At 40.5% G+C, this 18,333-nt stretch overlaps 1 protein-coding gene across 3 annotated transcripts in view; it reads right to left on the bottom strand.

Moving 5' to 3' along the window:
• Positions 1 to 14,572, bottom strand: part of LOC109890862 (sodium-coupled neutral amino acid transporter 3) — a 59,279-nt gene extending 44,707 nt beyond the window's left edge. The window contains exon 1 of one of the 3 annotated variants that reach the window (XM_020482943.2): positions 14,487 to 14,572. The gene's annotated coding sequence lies outside the window, so the exon portion shown is untranslated. Of the gene's footprint in view, positions 1 to 14,045; positions 14,315 to 14,486 lie in introns of those variants that run through there. The other 2 variants (XM_020482942.2, XM_020482944.2) reach the window with 2 other exon arrangements.
• Between the last annotated feature and the right edge of the window lie 3,761 nt (positions 14,573 to 18,333).

The raw sequence follows: 18,333 nt of genomic DNA, 5'->3' as shown, positions 1-18,333 counted from the left end.
ATAGTGCTTGATGTTTTTTGCGACTGCACTTGAAGAAACTGTTAGGAGAATTAAGTTCTCATGTTCTTTAACAAATTCAATTAAATTAGTCGGTTAAATCAGCATTTGTAGGATACTGATAGAAATTCAAAACAGACAGAGGCCCAGTCTACAATAGTCAAATGTTTTTTCACGGGAACGTTCGCCCTATCATTTCCGGTACATTGGTCTATATACCTAACATTTCGTCATAAATGTCCCTCCTCCTCTCAGATACTATGGCAATATAGTTCACAAGCCTTCTCACATTGTCTGCCACCTGTTAAATAATCTACTTCAAGCCCAAGGTCTCTCCCCTCCCTAGGTGGGGACAGAATGTCCTGTCAGGAACACAGTATTCCAGCTGGTCTGATGATAGCTCCATTCGTTTCTAACAAGGAACAGAAAGTCCTTGTTCTAATTCAGAACTAAAACTACACACATTATATTCAGTGTTATGATTATAATAAGATTCATACATTCATACAGTGACAGAGTAGTATTCTGTTTAGTTATAGTTCTACGTTAAATGTATACATCATTTAGTCATTATTCATAAAAATCCCATAACAGAAACTTTCAACGTTCTTGATATTTTCCTGATTGACTGACCTTCATGTCTTAAAGTAATGATGGGCTGTTGTTTGTCTTTGCTTATTTGAGCTGTTCTTGCCATAATATGGACTTGGTCTTTTACCAAATAGGGCTATCTTCTGTATACCAACCCTACCTTGTCACAACACAACTGATTGGCTCAAATGCATTAAGAAGGAAAGAAATTGGACAAATTAACTTTTAACAAGGTACACCTGTTAATGGAAATGCATTCCAGGTGACTATCTCACGAAGCTTGTTCAGAGAATGCCAAGAGTGTGCAACGCTGTCATCAAGGCAAAGGGTGGCTACTTTGAAGAATCTATTTGTTCAACACTTTTTTTGGTTACTACATGATGCCATATGTGTTATTTCATAGTTTTGAATGTCTTCGATATTATTCTACAATGTAGAAAATAGTAAAAAAATTAAGAAAAACCCTTAAATTAGTAGGTGTGTCCAAACTCTTAACTGGTACTGTATATACACGGAACAAAAATAGAAGATCTCCGCTATACATAGAATCTCTCTGTGACCGCCGATAACGTCAGTACAAAATAAGTTTCCATAGTCTTTGCACTTGATACAAACAAGTGACATATAACAACATGCTTCAAATAAAAACCGAGATGACTGCATTAAAATATAAACAGTAGGCCAGGGATACTCAACTCTGACCCTGTGAGGTCCGGAGACGGCTGGTTTTCTGTTCTAACTGATAATGAATTGCACACACCTGGTGTCCCAGGTCTAAATCAGTCTCTGACTAGAGGGGAACAATGAAAAAATGCGGTGGAACTGGCTTCAAGGTCCAGCGTTGAGTTTAAGCGCTGTGGATGTTTTGACCCCCATTTCATCTTTGATCCTCCATCCCGTTCTCACAGTACCAGGGCCATCGTGGATGCGTGAGCTGAGAGAACCCAAAGAAGTGTGCATGGGGATACATACACAAAGAGCACGGCAAAGTGGACTGAATCTAGCGCCAGAGCCGACGGGAATGGGGTGCCTCTGTGCCATGGGCAGTCCACATTGAGATGTAGAGCTGATAATCTCAAGTGCAGCTGTTCCACTCGGTTACACCACGTCTCATCAAATTCAGCCACGTCAGGCGACAATCGTTATAGCTTGCTGGAAACCATTGAAATGTACTGAAGCCGGGGTGATATTTGATATGTTACCCAGTGGTCTCACTGTAATGGAAAACCATGATACTTTACATAGACCATTAGATAGAATGGTGTAATAATACACCCCCTAATGGCTAAAGCTCTGCGACAGCACACTGTATAGAACGTGAAGTCTACACGCAGTAGGTTAAAAAAGGCTGAGCGTCATAAGAATATCCCTAGAATAGGGATGCCTCGTCAGTTGCACAACTGAATGTATTCGACCTCAAAAACCAAGCAAACGCAGAGCAACCAAAAGCATTTTCAAACTCGGTAAAAAAACAAAACATGTGAAAATGGTTTTACCCAAATTAACCCCTTCCTTTCAAAACCTGGTTAAGCAAAGCCAACACAAGCCATTTAGTAATGCAAAATCCCCCCTCTCCTCAATGGTCTGGTTCGGACATAGAGCCAAAACCAATTTTGCAGGCATAAGAAAATCCCTCTGATCCCCCTGAGGGAGTCGTGAGGAAAACATTGGAACATTGTTCTTAGAAGCAACAGGGGCGAAATGTCAACTTACTGCAAAGTGACTAATCAACCTACATGAAAGGACTGGTATACAAAATAAAATGTCAGTGGCACTGAAATAAACACATACCCAGCTGAGAATTTTTATGAAAGAAATAAACCTCCCGAGCTGACTCCATTATAGAGGTTACATAGAGGGAACATTGCTCTAAGTAACAGCCTGGCAACAGAGTGTTAGCCACAGAGCCACTTTGCAATTAGGCTCCAGGCGCTACTTCGCTTCTTCTGACACTTGAGGCACAACTTTGGGTCTGAGCCCAGGTCAGGATGGCTCCATTGGCTCTGCTTACACTTGTGACTTCACAAGCTACTAGTGATGTGCAGTTTGCGAACGATTCATTCTTTATGAAAGACTCTTTACTGACTGGGGAGTCATGATTTATTATTCTGACGGACTCGTTCAATTTCGACCGTTCATTTGACCTGCTAGTGCTGGCCGCAATGAGTCCTACAGCAGGATTAATCCTGCTCCTCCAGGCTCAGCGGCTCCAGAGACATGCTCCAAACACCAAGTGCCAACTGTCTGTAATATGCGTGCAGGGAAATAGATCATGAGCATAAAGAAGAAAAATACATGTTTAGAACTGATAATTGATCACGTTGCAAGAATAAATTAAATGAATTGCCAATTGAATGTTATGGACACAGCTTTGTAGAACCAAAACATGCACAGCCTCTGCTCAACAAACTCGAGAACAAATCGTTTTGGGGGCTGTAGTTCGAACAACTTTGCTTATCAGCCTGGCGGCAGTCAATTAATGTATTCCGTCAACAGTCGCTCAAAGTTTAGTTCAATCGTGGCCAGAACTAGACCTTGTTAATTTTGTCATTCTTTATTTAACCTTTATTTAACTAGACAAGTCAGTTAAGAACAAATTCCTATTTACAATGACGGCCTACACCGGCCAAACCCTAACCAGGACGACGCTGGGCCAATTGTACGACGCCCTACGGACTGATCACGGCCGGTTGTGATACAGCCCGGGATCGAAACAGGGTCTGTAGTTTCAAATGTATTAAGAAATAATCGTATTTGTATGCCTAGCAATGAACACATGTACATGATTTAAATCACAAGTTTACGAGTCTATCACAAATGACAGCTCAAATAAGTCCCGTATGGTGAACGACATGTGAACGAGAGGCTAGTTCATCGTTCACCGATAAGGGGTCCTGAGTGCTCTGGGCATTATTGACTCTAATGAAAGAAATGAGTCAAAATATTATTTATTTTAACTGAAATTCCCATCACTACAAACTGAGATGTAGGATCTTAATTTGATCGCCCTGTTGCAGAAGAACTTCAGGAAATCTAAAACTATTGTCTATTTAAAATGGCTTCTGAAGTTTGTCATTTACACCTTGAAACGTTGGACTAGTTTTTCCCTTACGAAAAATGTATCAACACTTTCAACATGTATTGACATGAATTATAATCCACATAATTGACATGAATTATAATCCACATAATACTTCACATTTCCTGTTGCTGCAGGATTATTTTCAGTAGCAAACTGGCTCAAATGAAGTCCTGACATACACAACTCTGTAACATCACACAGTGTCTGTATCGGTCTATTTGACTTTTCACTGCGCAACACTCTGATTTTACTCCCCTTATTCAAAGCCCCTGTCAAAATAAACACCTGCATCCATTACAGTGAGCTCATTGGTTGACGGTTGTTGTGTTTTAATGGACAGATACAGGAAACTGACAAAATAAGGGAAACACCAACATAAAGTGAATTGACAAAATAAGGGAAACATAAAGTGTCTTAACAGGGTGTTGGATCACCACGGGCCTGAACAGCTTCAATGCGCCTTGACATAGATTCTACAAGTGTTTGGAACTCTATTGGAAGGATGCAACACCATTCTTCAACGAGAAAATCCATCATTTGGTGTTTTGTTGATGGTGGTGGAAAGCACTGTCTCAGGCAGCTGCTCCAGAATCTCCCATAAGTGTTCAATTAGGTTAAGATCTGGTGATGGAGACGGCCATGGCAGATGGTTTATATCGTTTTCATGCTCATCAAACAATTCAGAGACCACTCTGGGAATTGTCATCCAAAAAATTGGCAGACTCCAGCCACCCAAGCCATAGACTGTTCTCTCTGCTACCGCACGGCAAGCGGTACCAGTGCACCAACTTTTGAACCAACAGGACCCTGAACAACTTCTGAAGCTGTTACTCTGTACTGGAACTCTCTGTATATAGCCATGGTATTTTTATTTGTTATTGTTATTTATTCCTCGTGTCACTATTTCTATTATTTATTTGTATTTTTGTATATTTTCTTTTACTCTGCATTGTTGGAAAAGGACAAAATATTTCCCCCATGCTTCCTGAAGCACCTCCCATAAGTTGGATTGGCTTGATGGGCACTTCTTAAGTATCATACGGTCAAGCTGCTCCCACAACAGCTCAATATGGTTGAGATCCGGTGACTGTGCTGGCCACTCCATTATAGACAGAATACCATCTGACTGCTTCTTCCCTAAATAGTTATTACATAGTTTGGAGCTGTGCTTTGGGTCATTGTCCTGTTGTAGGAGGAAATTAGGCCCAATTAAGCACTGTCCACAGAGTATGGCATGGCGTTGCAAAATGGAGTGATAGCCTTCCTTTTTCAAGATCCCTTTTACCCTGTACAAATCTTCCACTTTACCACCATCTAAGCACCCCCAGACCATCACATTGCCTCCACCATGCTTGACAGATGGAGTCAAGCACTCCTCCAGCATCTTTTCAAATGTTCTTCTTTGTGATCCGAACACATCAAACTTAGATTCGTCTGTCCATAACACTTTTTTCCAATGTTCCTCTCTCCAGTGTCTGTGTTCTTTTGCCAATCTTAATCTTTTCTTTTTATTGGCCAGTCTGAGATATGCCTTTTTCTTTGCAACTCTGCCTAGAAGGCCAGCATCCCGGAGTCACCTCTCTAGTGTTTTGCAGGTACTATTTAATGAAGCTGCCAGTTGAGGACTTGTGAGGCGTCTGTTTCTCAAACTAGACACTCTAATGTACTTGTCCTCTTGCTGAGTTGTGCACCGGGGCCTCCCACTCCTCTTTCTATTCTGGTTAGGGGCAGTTTGTGCTGCTCTGTGAAGGGAGTAGTATACAGAGTTGTACAAGATCTTCAGTTTCTTGGCAATTTCTTGCATGATCAACTTGGATTAGCTAACACAACGTGCCATTGGAACACAGGAGTGATGATTGCTGATAATGGGCCTCTGTACGCCTATGTAGATATTCCATAAAGAAATCAGCCGTTTCCAGCTACAATAGTCATTTACAACATTAACCATGTCTACACTGTATTTCTGATCTATTTGATGTTATTTTAATGGCCAAAACATTTTTGCTTTTCTTTCAAAAACAAGGACATTTCTAAGTGACCCCAAACATTTGAACGGTAGTGTATATTAATACAGAATGTGACAAGGTCAGGTCTGAAGGGGGCCTGTCTGGCCTAGATAGAGAAAGGACTGGGATAAGAATGAACTCCACTTTAACGGAGCCGGATGCTTGGCTCAAACAGAACTATTCACAGGGATTTTCACTTCAGACTGACAGGAGAGCACAGCTGGGCCCCTTTCCCATCCAGCCTGGTCCCCAGCCCCCCACCAATCACATCTTGAATACTGAGCCAGATCAACCAATCATCTACTCCAGTGGTCACCAATCGGTCGATCGCAAGGCCTTCCTAGTCGATCATCAAACATTTCTGTATTATTCTTTTTTCCTTTTAGCGCTGTTGGCGGTAGGTGCACTTGATTCAGCTGCCCTAGCACCGGGATGGGAAAGTGTTCCCATTTTTAACCATTTCATGTGCCTGAAGGTGTAACTCTGCAAACCCAGCAGGCCCAGAGAGTAAATCAAGTGCACCTATAGGCCTACTACTGGCCAATCAGATAGCTCAGACGACCGTGTCTGCACAGTTTTCCCAAGCCATAGGATGTAAAAAGAAGCCTTGAGCGCACAGCAAAATTGATACTGTGAGATTTCGAAACGTTTAAAACCTTGACTTGACCGAGACGCAATGAACAACAAAGAGCTGCTGTTTTTATAAGTAAGTTCCTGTTTAAGTTGTTATTCAGCACTGTCAACACTTTGTTCAACAATTTTATAAGCCATAAAATGCTTGTTCTCCCTACTTCCACTCACGCTACAACCAGAACTGAATGAGTACAGCAAAGTGTTCCGATAAGCTTGCGTGGTTATTAATATCAAGGAATATTTAACTTTCTCTGGTCATATGAATAACAACATGAATTGGTGCATGAGGCAGTAATAATGCAGTGCGACTTGAGTTTCGCCATCAGCTGGAAGACTGTGTCCGCTTTCCACAGTGGAGGGAGGGACAGCGGAGGGACGGTTAGTCAGCCTCACCGATGCAGACTCATTGCTGCTCTCCCTTCCTCTCTCCCTTCAGACTGACCATCAGATGCAGGCCATCAGTCCAGTAAAATTTTAAAAAACAAATTATTACACTCACTCAGCTGTGCCTCACAAGTAATACAACAAATGATCTACTACCAGTGTGTCATATACCTACAATTTGGAAATCATTTCTACATTGTCTGAGAAGAACAACATTGGCAGGGCAATTCAAGCATAGCCAATATGCTGTGATAATGAATTGAGCCTAAAGCCTACCAACAAACTCTCACAGTCTCAGGTCAGAATTAGATGCTTATCCATGTTTCTTAAACGTCACATTTAGAAATTGTTTCAAATGTCACATTTTGAAGTGTTTAAGGTGAGTTTACGCATTAACTCCGAAATCTTAAGGTTAGACATGAACTCAAGGCAAGGGTTAAGGCAAGGGTTAAGGTTGGGGATAGGGGGACATGAAGGCAAGGGTTAAGGTTTGGGATAGGCTAAAACAAAAATCTCAAAAACAACTTTCTATTGCTGGATTCAAACACATGCAACCTTTTGCACCAGAGGCAGATGCTTACACCCATCCACAACATCCACAACACTCTAGCAAAATCAAAACCTACTTGAAGGTAACATCGCTCACTGTTGCCCCCTAGTGGCCAATTTCCAAGTCATTTCCCAATATCCTCAGAATTGGTTGGACTTCTAATACTGACTTGTATTATGGGTGACCTGGCTGAGCCTACTGCACAAACCTTATTGCTATGGAACTGAGAGACGAAGGTTGAAAGTCATGCGTTCTCCAATACACAACCCAACCAAGCCACACTGCTTCTTAACACAGCGCGCATCCAACCAGGAAGCCACCCGCACCAATGTGTCGGAGGAAACACCGTGCACCTGGCAACCTTGGTTAGAGCGCATTGCGACCGGCCCGCCACAGGAGTCGCTGGTGCGCGATGAGACAAGGATATCCCTACCGGCCAACCCCTTCCTAACCCGGAGGACGCTAGGCCAATTGTGCGTCGCCCCACGGACCTCCCGGTCGTGGCTGGTTACAACAGAGCCTGGGCGCGAACCCAGAGTCTCTGGTGGCACAGCTGGCGCTTAACCACTGCGTGACCCGGGAGGCCCTTGAAATGTTTTTAATAGGTTAGTGTTGCATAGGTTTATGTTCTTTAAATTATATCTGTTCAAATAATGTAATCTGAGCGGTAGATCTTTGGGCCTGCTTTTGGACTCAGAAAGTGATCTTGACTCAGAAAAGGTTGGTGACCATTGATCTAATCCAATCCGTCATGCCCTAGCTGGGGGATCATTGACCGTGGCCCTGCTTATCTGCCCTGTTCTCCAGCCTCATGAACCCTGACCCTGCTCCTCGTGTTGGTTAGTAGTGTTTAGATAAAGGCCAAAGTCGAAAGCATCACACCCCAGCTCCTGTCCCGGAAAATCATGGAGGACACTCATGCAGGTCTAGTGACAAACTCCACCAAAAGAAATATGTGCCCCAGCTAGCCAGAAACACTTATCAGTTTCAACTGAAATCTGCTGGTCCACACGGAAATGTACTGAAATGTCATTTCAACCGATTATGTTTAAAAAATACCTTTCAATGGTCATCTCAAGGGCAGTAAATAGGAAGACTTGACACATGGCAGACTGTGCTCAAACTAACCTAAGTGGAGCAATTACCACATTCATTTCGGGATTTATGACAGATTTCTTGAGTGATTTTAGATTCATTCAGACTATTTTGAGGCGTTTCAAGACAGACAAAGAGTACTAATTGCTGCTATTTTCAAGTTTTTTAGCCACTAGGCGCCAGCCGAACCGAAGCCTTTAAGCTATAACCAATTTTATATATATATATATATATATATATATATATATAACGGACTCTCCTTAACTATCTTGTTATCTTGTGTTCTCTCTTCATTCGATAGGCTACATCAATATGAAGGCTACGCTTCATTGTATTACGCATGGCTTTCTCCCGATCAAATAATGAATGTAACAGAGTTCCATCTCAAATCAAATCGAATCAAATCTATTTGTCACATACACATGGTTAGCAGATGTTAATGCAAGTGTAGCGAAATGCGTTTATGATCACTACACTTGATGTAAAGCTACAAGATGACATAGCCTCATTCTGTTCAGAACAACCCAGGGTACGTTTGTTGTGTTGTGAAGAAGACTTGCCGCGGACCACGCATCTGAATGCACTCGTGACTTCACATGCGTCACTAAAATTACAATCATCTTCTCTTGCGGTGTTAGTGAAAGCCTAACACCATTTAAATCCTACTTTATAATTTAGCTAGCCATGTTGAACAGAACAAGCTTTCAAATGATGACCATGTGACCCAGATTGAGATGTATAAATGGACTGCTTTTGGATTGCGTGAACAACAACAGTAATTGTGTAAAGGCAGGGATGCAGGGGTGTGTTCTAAAGAAAACTACAAGAAGTTTATTTGCTTTAGTTCCTCAACGGCACAGCTAGGAGAGCTCAAATTGCACGTTATAGTTAAAGATTCATCTCCGAGTCATAAAAGTACATTGAAATTAGGAACTATGCAAACTTTGGAGCGTTGTGTGGCAACTTGGAAACATCAATTAGACCTCTCACTCAAACCCGTCTCGTTTTTTCCCCCATTGTTTTTTGTCTTATTCAGTGAAGGATTTTACTTCCAAACTCACATATTCAGTAGGCTATGGTGGGTTATACACTGTTAGCTTTGTAACACCAAACTAATGGCAACTGAGCTGCCACCAAAGTGAAGGAGACAAAACCTTAAATTTGTTGGAGTATTGAAACACATCCTGAGCTATTTTGAAACCTTACATGGTGTGCTGTAACACCACTTAATCAACTGTTGTGCAACACCTTGCCAGGGACTGGGAGCACTGACGGAAATGGTTGAAAACCCTATTTTGGTATTTTGAGTTCTGTTCAGCACAGAATTAGATACTTTATTTTTTGGTGTTGCTTCCTCTCACTGTAGCTTCTAAAAACTATAATGGTGTTTCAAATCCTGTCTACTGCAGAATGAGATCACTTCTTCTAGAGTGTTTTCATGTTTAACATGGATTTATGTGTCTGATCATTTGCCAGTCTAACCCATTTTGGCAGACATTGTTGCGCAAAGTTCTCAATACACCAGCAGTAGCTAGAAGTTTGCAGGATACTGTATTTGCTGACACCATTAAAAGTTGGAAAAGCGGGAATGGGTCGACCTCATCGTTGTTTTGATATCCTTTGGTTATCCTCATAAAATATACTTACATTTCGAGCAACATATTAAGTTGGATTTATTCTTAAATGTTTTTGGTCTAATGAAATGAACAAATCATTGAAATGACTTGCATTCGGTACATGTTTTTTTTTTGTCCATTTCAATTCACCCCAGAATTATTATTTTGCTGTGAAATGCAACATGAAATGTAACCTACGATCGGGGTTCAATTCCCGCTTCCGCCTGTCCCATTTTGACTCCTTCTCAGTAGCGGTGCGTGGGTAAAATCCCTTGGGAAGCCAAGCCAGGGGAAAAAGGCCATATTACAACCTACATGTTGTGATAATTGCGTTGTTTGCTCTATGACCTGTTAGTTCATATGCCTTTCCACCGTGATATACAGGCCTAGGCCAAGACAATAAGAAGTCACAGTGGCAGAATAAATTCAATCACACAAAATCATCACAAAACCGGAGAGTCCACAAAGCATATTGCATTTAACAAACAGCTACATGACCTACAGCATGGTCAATCAAGTTAATGTTTCTGACATATTCGGACTTCTAAACAACTATTGATTTAGAACACCGGAGAATTACTGCAACTCGCAACCAAATCAGGAGCTGTCACCACTAGCACCATTTCAACTTTTGAACATCATCACCTATGCTTAGTCTAATACAGTGACAACTAAAAGATTCCAAAAACAATTTAGTCCAATCAATGTAAGGTAGATATGATGTGGCTTCCCATGGTACTGATTTCTTTGTGTGTGTGTGTGTGTGTGTGTGTGTGTGTGTGTGTGTGTGTGTGTGTGTGTGTGTGTGTGTGTGTGTGTGTGTGTGTGTGTGTGTGTGTGTGTGTGTGTGTGTGTGTGTGTGTGTGTGTGTGTGTGTGTGTGTGTGCTTGTGCGTGTGCGTGTGCGTGTGTGTGTGTGTGTAAGTAGAAAACATGTTGACTCACCTGACTTATAGAGAAACGCCAATGCCCTCCCCTCTCTTTCATGTTGCCAAAAAAGTCTATGACTGTCATACAGTACACGCTTTTAGTTTTTGTTGTCCAAGTCTACCTGGCTAAAATGCTTGGTCGCTACCCTAACTTCCTTTCATGTGCAACGATTGGCCAGCTGGTTGACATTAGTCTACATCTAGCTACTTCCATCCTCTCAGGCCAGAGGCATAATGTAGGAATTTTAATTCATTAAAACCACAAGTCCAAATCCCTATCTCCATCCATGGCTAATGTAGGAAAGGGTCCATTTTATCTGACTGAGCATACAAGCATACAAGTATCTAAGTATCTGACTGAGCGGTGGTAGGCAGAAGCAGGCGCGTAAACATTCATTCAAACAGCACTTTCGTGCGTTTTGCCAGCAGCTCTTCGTTGTGCGTCAAGCATTGCGCTGTTTATGACTTCAAGTCTATCAACTCCTGAGATGAGGCTGGTGTAACCGAAGTGAAATGGCTAGCTAGTTAGCGCGCGCTAATAGCGTTTCAAATGTCACTCGCTCTGAGCCTTCTAGTAGTTCTTCCCCTTGCTCTGCATGGGTAACGCTGCTTGGATGGTGGCTGTTGTCGTTGTGTTTCTGGTTCGAGCCCAGGGAGGAGCGAGGAGAGGGACGGAAGCTATACTGTTACACTGGCAATACTAAAGTGCCTATAAGAACATCTAATAGTCAAAGGTTAATGAAATATAAATGGTATAGAGGGAAATAGTCCTATAATTCCTATAATAACTACAACCTAAAACTTCTTACCTGGGAATATTTAAGACTCATGTTAAAAGGAACCACCAGCTTTCATAGGTTCTCATGTTCTGAGCAAGGAACTGAAACGTTAGCTTTCTTACATAGCACATATTGCACTTTTACTTTCTTCTCCAACACTTTGTTTTTGCATTATTTAAACCAAATTGAACATGTTTCATTATTTACTTGAGGCTAAATTTATTTTATTGATGTATTATATTAAGTTAAAATAGGTGTTCATTCAGTATTGTTGTAATTGTCATTATTACAAATAAATATAAAAAAATTGGCCGATTAATCGGTATTGGCTTTTTTGGTCCTCCAATAATCGGTATCGGCGTTGAAAAAGGGGCGCTGTTTCCCTGGCTTGGATGCTTTCTCCAGTGAGATACATTTAGAGTTTGCCAAAAGGCACATAATGACTCTCAGACCATGAGAAACAAGATTCTCTGGTCTGATGAAACAAAGATTGAACTCTTTGGCCTGAATGCCAAGCGTCACGTCTGGAGAAAACCTGGCACCATCCCTACGGTGAAGCATGGTGGTGGCAACATCATGCTGTGGGGATGTTTTTCAACTGCAGGGACTGGGAGACTAGTCAAGATCGAGGGAAAGATGAACAGAGCAAAGTATAGAGAGTTCCTTGATGAAAATCTGCTCAAGACCTCAGACCCAGGCGAAGGTTCACCTTCCAACAGGACAACATGTGCTAAGCACATAGCCAAGATAACACATGAGTGGCTTCGGGACAAGTCTCTGAATGTCCTTGAGTGGCCCAGCCAGAGCCTGGACTTGAACCCGATCGAACATCTCTGGAGAGACCTGAAAATAGCTGTGCAGCAACGCTCCCCATCCAACCTGACAGAGCTTGAGAGGATCTGCAGAGAAGAATGGGAGAAACTCCCCAAATACAAGTGTGCCAAGCTTGTAGCGTCATACCCAAGAAGACTCAAGGTTGTAATCACTACCAAAGGTACTTCAACAAAGTACTGAGTAAAGGGTCTGAATACTTATGTAAATGTGATATTTCCATTTTTTTGCAAATATTTTTTGGGCAATAATCATACATTTTAGAATAAGTTTGTAACATAACAAAATGTGGAAAAAGTCAAGGGGTCTGAATACTTTCCGAAGGCACTGTAAATTATTTTATGTTTTTGGCATCCATGAATACACACCACTGCTCCTTCTCCATCTCCTCCTGTTCCTCATCTATCAATGGTGGGAAAAGTACCCAATTGTTATACTTGAGTAAAAGTAAAGTTACGTTAATAGATAATGACTCAAGTGAAAGTTACTCAGTAAAATACTACTTGAGTAAAAGTCAAAAAAATATTTGGTTTTAAATATACTTAAGTATCAAAAGTAAATGCAATTGATAAAATGTACTTAAGTATCAAAAGTAAAAGTATAAATAATTTCAAATTCCTTACATTAAGCAATCCGGACTGCACCATTTTCTAGCTTTTTATTTATTTACGAATAGCCAGGGGCACACTCCAACACTCAGGCATAATTTACAAAGCATTTGTGTTTAGTGAGTCCGCCAGATCAGAGGCAGTAGGGATGACCGCCAGATCAGAGGAAGTATGGATGATTTTATAAGTGCGTGATTTGGACCATTTTCTTGTCCTGCTAAGCATTCAAAATGTAACAAGTACTTTTAGGTGTCAGGGAAAATGTATGGAGTATAAAGTACATTGTTTTCTTTAGGAATGTAGTGAAGTAAAAAAATTAAATAGTAAAGTACAGATACCAAAAAAACGACTTAATTAGTACTTGAAAGGTCTTTTACTTAAGTACTTTACACCACTGTAATCTATAAAGCATAAAAAAGGGTGGAATGCCACCCAAAAATATTCTCCATAGAGAATGGAGAATTCATAGAGGATTATCAATTGCAAATGGTTTTTTGCAATTTGCAATTCTTAATCATTTGATTGTAGCACCTACAGAGTCTGACATTTTTTAAAAACATATATTGTGTTTTTTAAAAATGAAACAATGAAATGAACTTACAATTGACTCCTTCGAAGAAGGCAGATGGTGGTGAAATTTACCCGTCGCGGAAAATTAAGATGATCAAAATAAATACAATAAGGATAAATAGACAAATTAAATCGTACATATGATATCAAGAAATTGTTCGTTCGTGTGAATAAGGAATGGCTATTAAAACATGTTTTATTGTCTTTAACAATGTGTTGACGCTCACTTAGGTTTATTTCATGAATGCAATTCTCGTGCTATAAAAAGTTTGTATTAATTATGTTGGCTAGTCAATTGTGGAACAATCGATCAAAACTTTCGAACATTTCACAAGTCACAGGAATATGAAACACTGGAATATGCTTAAATCTTACCAGTTGAGTCGAATGCCACGCTGGTTTTGAATGAATTCCGCGATTAATGAGACATTTTACACGTCTACTTCATCTCGATACTTTCCTCTTCTGTTTCTTGACTCCTAGGTCTCTTCTCTGTATACGCTCTTCGGTAAACGCGCGCACTCAATTATCTCTCGTAGTAGCCTAACAGAAAATTGTCGATTGAGATATTAACGGCATTTGTACATGGTCTACCGTATGGCTGAGCTGTGGGGCTCGTTTAAGTTCCGCCTCCTTCCCTAGATACTGTTCGTTCATGCTTCCCACTCTCTGCGCCCGGTGAGAAAATGATACCGACGGTGGACTACGGAAAATTGGCTCTCATTTCGCTCATCTCTTTGCTTTCATGTTCTGCCTGTAACACGAACACACATACACACACGTGCACACAAAACATACACACAATTGTACACTCACCATATGCTTCTGCTACTCTGTTCTTTATTGTACTCTTGTTATTACCTATCCCCGTGCCTAGTCACTTTACCCTGCTTTCATGTAGGCCACATATCTCAATTGCCTCGTACCCCTGCACATTGATCTGGTACTGGTACACCCTGTAGGCTAGCTCCATACTTGTGTATTTGAGTTGATTCCTCTTGTGTTACCATTCTTGGTAACACTTCCTTTTAAGGGATCCTTATTACAGTTTAATTACATGTGTAATTACACGGTAGCAAGTGTTATAGTTAACAGTAACAACTCATAGATACTGAAGTGATAATGCCAGGGAAGCCGGTGTTCGGAGGATAACAATGGGTTACCAACATATTCAAATAATGAATGACATATTTTAATAAAAAACTTTATTTTGATTAATTGATTCATACTATTTCATCCTTCCACAAGATATAGTCCCAACACAAATCTAGGGTTGCTAGAGACGTAACCCAGTTGTTCAGTCTTTTTGTTCTGTATCTATGACTGGCAACGTTCTTATCCTTTGCTTGCTAGCTAGCCAGCTACGGCTAACTTACAGTCACGTCAAAAGGCCAAAAGTAGCTGCATTTGCATTTGTTTAAACTGTTTTTGACCCTTTAAGCTGCTCCCAACCCCTCCTGTCTCAACCACCAGTATTTATGATGCAGTAGTTTATGTGTCGGGGGCTAGGGTCAGTCTGTTATATCTGGAGTATTTCTCCTATCTTATCCGGTGTCCTGTGTGAATTTAAGTATGCTCTCTCTATTTCTCTCTTTCTTTCTTTCTTTCTTTCTTTCTTTCTTTCTTTCTTTCTTTCTTTCTTTCTTTCTTTCTTTCTTTCTTTCTTTCTTTCTTTCTTTCTTTCTTTCTTTCTTTCTTTCTTTCTTTCTTTCTTTCTTTCTTTCTTTCTTTCTTTCTTTCTTTCTTTCTTTCTTTCTTTCTTTCTTTCTTTCTTTCTTTCTTTCTCTCTCTTGGAGGACCAGAGGCCTAGGACCATGCCTCAGGACTACCTGGCCTGATGACTCCTTGCTGTCCCCAGTCCACCTGGCCGTGCTGCTGCTCCAGTTTCAACTGTTCTGCCTGCTGCTATGGAACCCTGACCTGTTCACCGGAAGTGCTACCTGTCCCAGACCTGCTGTTTTCAACTCTCTAGAAACAGCAGGAGCGGTAGAGATACTCTGAATGACACTCTGAATGTTTCTTCCTAGGTTCAGGCCTTTCTAGGGAGTTTTTCTTAGCCACCGTGCTTCTACACCTGCATTGCTTGCTGTTTGGTGTTTTAGGCTGGGTTTCTGTACAGCACTTTGTGACATCAGCTGATGTAAGAAGGGCTTTATTTTCAATTTACATTTATTTGTATATACCAATAAAAATAATTCCATCTGATTCATGATTTCGACTGGCTGAAAAATGCTGCCTGCCTATCTATCTCGTCCCGACTCCCGACACGTTCATTACTATTTTGACAGCAGCAGATCTAATTTGAATTTTGAAACAATGTTGCAAATGTCAGAGAGACAGACAGCAAGGTTTATACAAATCTCAGAAATGTTCGTTTAAAATAAATGTGAGATAATGTCTAGATTCTTTTTATAGTGGAGTTCAAGTTTATAAATTGCCTGGCTGGGCTGAGACAGTGGATTGTGCAGTCAGATTGAACAGAGTAAATGGCATTTTAACATCATAGATTTAGCTGGTGGAAACAGCATTCAGGGTTAGACCCACCCATTGTATAAAATTTGGTTGAGTTTACAAAAACAGATTTATTACGAATGTAATCCCAGATGAAGAATAAAACACAATTTTAAAGCACGTGTAATGTTTGCCTAAGTACAATGTAATTACTAGTTGTTACACAGGATTTAGCTTGTTAATGACGTGTATCTTGAGGGGTACTTACTTGTAACTAATGTGCACTTAGGCTCCCGAGTGGTGCAGTGGTCTAAGGCACTGCATCTCAGTACTAGAGGCATCACTGCAGACCCTGGTTTGATCCAGGGCGGTATCACAACTTGCCATGATTGTTAGTCACATACGACGGCGCACAATTGGCACAGTGTCGTTCGGATTAGGGCAGGGTTTGGCCGGGGTAGGGCATCAAAGGTCAAATATTATTTTTTTCTTAACTGACTTACCTAGCTAAATAAAGATTAAATGTAAAACATGTATGAATACTTATGCAGTACATTACCCATCCTGACAACCTGGCCCTCATTTTAAAGCCTCTGGAAGTAAGATCCAAGGGGGGGGGCAGACTAGTACACCATAGATTACATGTACAATGTACAATGTAATTACTAGTTGTTACAAAGGTTTTAGCTAATTTTTATTAAGTTTATCTTTAAGAGTACTTACTTGTAATTATAGTGTACTGATAGCCAGTAGTGGAAAAAGTACTCAATTGTCATACTTGAGTAAAAATAAAGATATCTTAATAGAAGATGCCTGAAGTAAAAGTGAAAGTCACCCAGTCACCCAGTAAAAAACTCTGAGTAAAAGTCTAAAAGTATTTTGTTTGAAATAAACTTAAATATCAAAAGTAAAACTATAAATAATTTCACATTCCTTATATTAAGCAAACCAGACAGAACAATAAAACAATAAACAAATATAATATATATATACTACTATAATATATACTGAGTCCGCCAGGTCAGAGGCAGTAGGGATGACTAGGGATGTTCACTTGATAAGTGAGTGAATTTGAACATTTTCCTGTCCTGCTAAGCATTCAAAATGTAATGACTACTTTTGGGTGTCAGGGAAAATGCATTGAGAGTAAAAAAGTAAATTATTTTCTTTAGAACTGTAGTGGAGGAAATGTAAAAGTAGTAAAGTACAGATACTCAAAAAAACAACTTAAGATTTTCAATTTCTCAATTTCTCAATTTTTTTTTTTAGTTATTTAGTTTTGAAATGGTGCTCATGAGTGTTCCCCATTTTTTGCTTACTACATCGTCAAATTAAGTACTACGTCATCCATTTTGTATGATATGTTACATCCTGCAACAAAGAAATTGTGTGTGCAATTCGTAAGATAAATTACGAATCCAATCCGTTCTATATGTCACAAATTTGTTGTGCTTAAGTTCCTGGAGTGCATCTTTAAGTTTTGGTTCTTTTGTTTACACCACTGCCGATAGCATTCCAACACACCATATTTCAGCCTGCACAAACCCTGTGATATGTGTTAGCCAACTGAGAACCGATCTCCTCTGCTTAGATCACTCTCTCTCTCTCTCCCGCTCTCACACAGAGAGCTATGATTCCGTGACTTCTAGCCCCTGCCTGGGACACTGCGGCCTGTGCCTTACAACGGCTACCTTCTTTTCCTCATGCTAGTCTCCAGCCTCCAGGTTGTAATTGAACTTTGTTAGTTTTGTTGACTAGTTTAGCTAGCTGGCTTTTGTTTACTAGCTGGCCAATGCTGTCGCTGCTAGCAAGTACTGAGCTAGCCTAGCTCGCTAGCTAGTTGGTTAATAATGTTAAGTATGCATACCTTTGTAATCTGTTAAATAGATGATACATTGAATTTAAAGCCCTCCTATTTGCTTTTCAGGACTGATATAGTGGCCCAAGCAATTTTGTGGACATAGTTTACGATCAACTTTGGCAACTCCTGAAGGCACTGAGAGAAAACCATTTTCAAGCACTGAGCGATGACTTCTGGCTGCTCCAGAAATAGTGGTGACTGCTTAAAGTTTATAAAGGGCTCTGGAGTCTGATTTCCAGGCCCAGGTCAAGCTTTTGTTTCAAATTCATTGAATCTTATGAGCACAGTGGCAAAAACGGGGTCACAAATGGTTCACATCAAAAAATAGTTCCAATTATTAAATTTGATAAT

Source organism: Oncorhynchus kisutch, linkage group LG5 (assembly GCF_002021735.2).
Source record: "Oncorhynchus kisutch isolate 150728-3 linkage group LG5, Okis_V2, whole genome shotgun sequence".
Taxonomy (NCBI): domain Eukaryota; kingdom Metazoa; phylum Chordata; class Actinopteri; order Salmoniformes; family Salmonidae; genus Oncorhynchus; species Oncorhynchus kisutch.
This window is presented reverse-complemented; position numbering and strand designations above follow the sequence as displayed.